The sequence below is a fragment of the Pyxicephalus adspersus genome, chromosome 1 (genome assembly GCF_032062135.1).
Source record: "Pyxicephalus adspersus chromosome 1, UCB_Pads_2.0, whole genome shotgun sequence".
Classification (NCBI taxonomy): Eukaryota; Metazoa; Chordata; class Amphibia; order Anura; family Pyxicephalidae; genus Pyxicephalus; species Pyxicephalus adspersus.
Genome location: NC_092858.1, coordinates 2,646,075 through 2,651,425, shown reverse-complemented (window position 1 = coordinate 2,651,425; position 5,351 = coordinate 2,646,075). Strand labels below are relative to the sequence as shown.

General features: G+C 46.7%; 1 protein-coding gene across 1 annotated transcript in view; it reads left to right on the top strand.

Moving 5' to 3' along the window:
- Positions 1–444: 444 nt before the first annotated feature.
- Positions 445–5,351, top strand: part of LOC140323340 (uncharacterized) — a 12,825-nt gene continuing 7,918 nt past the window's right edge. Inside the window, exon 1 of the mRNA XM_072400313.1 lies at positions 445–507. The gene's annotated coding sequence lies outside the window, so the exon portion shown is untranslated. The remainder of the gene's footprint in view (positions 508–5,351) is intronic.

The window sequence follows — 5,351 nt, the reverse complement described above, 5'->3', positions numbered from 1 at the left end:
TTCCAACCACAAAGAAAATGCCTCATTTCTCTGCACCCTCCTGCTGTCTCTGCACCCTCCTGCTGTCCCTGCACTCTCCTCATTTCTCTGCACCCTCCTGCTGTCTCTGCACCCTTCTGGTGTCTCTGCACCCTCCTGGCGTCTCTGCAGTCTCCTCCTGTCTCTGCACTCTCCTTCTGTCCCTGCACTCTCCTCCTGTCTCTGCACTCTCCTTCTGTCCCTGCACTCTCCTTCTGTCCCTGCACTCTCCTCCTGTCTCTGCACTCTCCTCCTGTCCCTGCACTCTCCTCCTGTCCCTGCACTCTCCTCCTGTCTCTGCACTCTCCTCCTGTCTCTGCACTCTCCCCTCCCCTCCCCTTTGTGTGTCTCCAGCTCTGCACCTGTCGGTGGCTCCGCCCCGCTCTGGTGACATCCTGGCAGACAGGTATCCGGAGTCTGTGAGTTGTTGTTAGTAACCAGCAGTGTTTGCGGTGCGGGGAGCTGACATGTCCTCTGCTGGCTGCTCAGGTAAGAGAGGGGACTCTGGGGGTCTCATGATTAGATTGTCAGCTCTTCAGCCCAGACTCCTCATTGCAGAGTTTTACATTTCTGGAAATAATTTGGGAAGATTATATAGTAATGGTAATATAGTTATGGTATCCAATACTCACCTCCATCTTTACCCATGTCCCCAACCAGCCCATACAGCCCAACCCACTCCCAGCATTGGGATGCACTGCGCTGCATTGGGGTCTCTGGTACAATGCGTTGGGGTCTCTCGTACAATGCGCTGGGGTGTGCTGGGGTCTCTCGTACAATGCATTGGGGTGCGTTGTGGTGCATTGGGGTCTCCCGTACAATGCCTTGTGGTGCATTGGGGTGGCATTCACAATCCATGGCACTGCAACGCTTTGCATGCGATCTGGCAATGTGCACCAACCCATACATATCACACATTGCCGCCATGCATACGCATCACTTGGAATCACATTAGAGAACTGCTGGAGATTTCTTACCTTCTGGGGCAATTCTAATCTGTCAGATAGCTGTGGGATGTTGGCGGTGCCCAAGTGGTGCCCATACCGATCGGGTATAATGCTGTCCAGAATCCCAAGCTGGCTGTCTCAGACAATCAGATTGGGTGAATCCCATTGATGGGTGAATCCCATTGATGGGGGTCTCTTTCTGGTCTGCAGGCAGCTGTCCTCTGTGTGTGGCCCCAGACAATAGCAGGGGGTGATTTGCACACAATTGCTGGCATGCAAACTTTGCAGGGTTTCCATATCAACCAATTAGAGGCTCCCAGCCATAAAACTCTCTGACAAAGCAGCAAAGAGCCAGCAAGGGCCCCTGGGAGCCCCTCAGACCAATCCCCTCCATGTCGGGAATACAATATGCCATTCTCCTTCATTTCCATCCATGTTATATTCGTTTAATCAATTATGGATCATACTCTATACAATCTGATTGGACAATAATTTATGGATCTCCCATAACTTTGTAACATTCAATTTTTATCTGACCAATCATTTCATAGGAGATTGTACAATCAAACTGTAGCAGCTTTACCCCCACCAATCCCACAATGCAATGCAGGCACCTGGCTAACCTTCAGAGGGGTCAATGGTAGGAAAGTAATCTTATCTTTAAAGTGGACCTGTCATCAGATAGCTTTCATGTGATTGTGCAGCACGTTATATATATATTACCCCTCCCTGAGATCACAATACCCCCCTATCCCCACACCCAAATGTCTGCACCTGTGTTCCTGGCTGTAAGGACAGCGCCACCCTTGTTTAGGCATCATCTGGGGTCACCATCCACCTTCCTATGAGATGCTCAGAGGTGACATGGCCATGTAGTCATGTGACCTGCTGCAAAGATACAATGTTGCAATCTGATCACTAGAGGGGAGACTGGGAAAATGCTTCCCCCTGCCTGCAGCAGATTGATGACTTTACCGCAGCCTAGGCAAAGACACCGATTGGGGCTCCGGCTTTTTTAGGAATCTGTTGCTGTATATGGTGGCAGGTCAGGGTATAATTTACGTGGATTGGACCTGCAAGCATCAGATGATCACCAATCGTGTCTTTTACAGAATCCTGAATTAGCATGAATGGTGAGATCGCCTGATAGCTTAGTATAGCTGGTTGGCTATTCGACTTGAGTGACCACAATTTTCCCAGGATGACAGATAAGGGGGAGGAGGGTTGGGGGGTTGTCTAGTGGCCCTTACACCAATATATCACCAATCCACCCAACCAAAATCAGACCCCTAAAAATGGTGAGATTGGATACAGATTGATTCCCAGTCTAGGCCATAAATCTAAAACATTGTACAATCAGATTGTGATATGTGGGCTGATCACACGTAACAAGGGAAGTAAGGTTGTCACCCCCTGGTGGAAAGTGAGGCTGTCACCCCCTGGTGTCACCCAGACATCTCAATAATCCCCCCCCAGCAGAGTGCTGGACACACAAAGTCGGCAGAGGAGGTGCAATGCTGCATTGTTACCTGGGCTGCATCCTGGCCACGCCCGGCTAACCCTTCACAAACCAAGGCCAGGATTTCCTACAGAGGGCTGAATATCCCACAGACACGGGAAGATTCCTCGTCTAAACGCTGAGAAAATTGTACAATCCCGAAGTGGTTCAGGATGACACGACAGGCGCAGGAAATGCATCTTTGCATTGTCTCCATTGGTATTTTTGGACAGAAATAACCTACTACAAGGGGATAATTAACAAAGCAAATAGGGAAAGTTCCTTGTTATCATTTTGATATAAATTTAAAATAAAAACATCATTTTTCAGTTAGGATAGAATAGGGATTAGGGATGAACAGGGCATTTCCACAGAACTGATTCCGTGGAAGAATCTACATTTCTGCACTATGGCCAATTTCACTGATACGAGGATGGCCATAAGAAGGTGCAAAGTTTACACTCAGCCAACAGGGGCCTCAAGTCAGATCTGCACAGGGGCCCACGGATGGCCACATCTGCCACCGCACTGACAGGTCCAAATGGAGTCACCTCATGACTTCTTCCTCCAATATATTTCATATGCTTTAAATTTCACCAAAGCCAAAGTCCTCACGTCTTAAGAAATTGATAAAAATACCACCAACTGGTTTGCCATAGCACTGATTTATAAAGTGGCCCCCTAGTCTCTGTGATGGGTGGGTGGTTGGTAGGTTGGTTGTTCCTTTTGGTTTGTTGAGGGAGTGGAGGGTTGGTGGTTTGTCCTTCTCATCTTACAGCTCATGGGTGGAAGGTGCTCATTGGCTTTTTCTCCTGAAGAACCTTGTCCTGTTCTGGTGGTTGTCTCTTGTTAGTGGATGGTTGGTGGTTTGTGGTAATTGGATGGCTTGTCCTCCATGGTCAGTATACAGTCGGCAATTAGTTCTTCTCAGTCTCTGTGGTGAATGGACAGTTGGTGGTTTGTCCCACTCGGTCTACAACTTGGGTGAAAGATGCCCTTTGCTCCTTTGGTGCTAATCTTGTCCTATCACTAAATGTTGGTTGGTCTTTCTTGTGGTGGTTTTTTTCTACCCAATAATTGGATAATTGGTAATTTGACGGTTGGTGCTTTGTCCTTCTAGGTCTCTGTGGTAAGTGGACGGTTAGTGGTTTGTCTTTCTAGGTCTCTGTGATTAGTAGACGGTTGGGGGTTTGTCTTTCTTGGGGTTTATCTTTTTTAGTGTCTGTGGTGAGTAGATAGTTGGTGGCCTGGTTTTTCTGAGTCTTGATGAATGGACAGTTGGTGGTTTGTAACTCTCAGTCTCAGTTTCTGGTCAGTTAAAGATAGGTGATTTGTTCCTATCCATCTCTGTGTAAGTGGACTGTAGGTGAATTTTCTTTTTCCTTCACTGTTGTGACTGTGGACAGTTGTTTATATCTCTCAATCTCAACAATTGGTGGATTCTCTCCCCATCTCTCAACCTGTTGAGGATCCAGTTGGCAGTTTCTGTCTTTCCATCTTAATGGTAAGTAGACACTAGGTGGTGTTTAACATTTTGTCCCCATTTCTTGTGGATGGTAGGTGGTTTGTCACTCCCAAACACTGGTGGCAGGATGGTTGTCAGTTTTGTCTTTCTGGGTCTTTGTAGTAAGTGGACAGTTGACGGTTTGTCTTTCTTGGTCTCTGTAGTAGTGGTAGTGGTGAGTAGATAGTTGGTGGCATGGTTTTTCTGAGTCTTGATGAATGGACAGTTAGTGGTTTGTAACTCTCAGCCTCTCTGGTCAGTGAAAGGTAGATGATTTGTTCCTGTCTATCTCTGTGGTAAGTGGACCGTAGGTGGATTCTCCTATTCCATCACTGTTGTGACTGTTAAATGTACAGTTAGTTGTTTATATCTCTCAAGCCCACCATTTGGTGGATTCTTTCCCCATCTCTCTGTTGAGGATCCAATTGGCAGTTTCTGTCTTTCTATCTTAATGATAAGTTGATAGTAGGTGGTTTTTAACATTTGGTCTTCATTTCATGTGGATGGTAGGTGGTTTGTCACTCTCAAGCACTGGTGGTGTGTCTTGTTTCATCTCTCTGGTGAGTGGCTGGTTGGTAGTTTTGTCTTTCTGGGTCTCTGTGGTGATTTAGCGATGAGTGGTTTGTGTCTGGTCTATGTGATGAGAGGATGATCAGCAGTTTGTTTTTCCCTTTTTCCATGATAAGTGGATGGTTGGTGGTTTGTTTTTCTCAATCTCTGTAGTGAGTGAACAGTTTGTTTATATTCTTCTCATGGTATTGGTGGTGAATGGATGGTTGGCGGTTTGTCTCTTGTTTTACGTGATAGGTGGATGTTTAGTCTTGCTGGGTCTCCGTTAGTGAACAGTTGGTAGTTTGTGATGAGTGGAAAGTAGATGGTTTGTCTCTCTCGGTCTGTGTGATGAGTGGAGAGTTGGTGGTTTGTATCTTTTGGTCGATGTGATGGTTGGACAGTTGGTGGGTTGCCTCTCTCGATCTATATGATGAGTGGACAGTTGGTGGTTTGTCTCTCTCGATCTATATGATGAGTGGACAGTTGGTGGTTTCTCTCTCTCGATCTATATGATGAGTGGACAGTTGGTGGTTTGTCTCTCTCTGTCTATGGGATGAGTGGACAGTTGGTGGTTTGTATCTTTCAGTCTATGTGATGAGTGGACAGTTGGTGGTTTGTATCTTTCGGTCGATGTGATGGTTGGACAGTTGGTGGGTTGCCTCTCTCGATCTATATGATGAGTGGACAGTTGGTTGTTTGTCTCTCTCGATCTATATGATGAGTGGACAGTTGGTGGTTTGTCTCTTTTGGTCTATTTGATGAGTGGACAGTTGGTGGTTTGTCTCTCTCTGTCTTTGGGATGAGTGGACAGTTGGTGGTTTGTCTCTCTCGG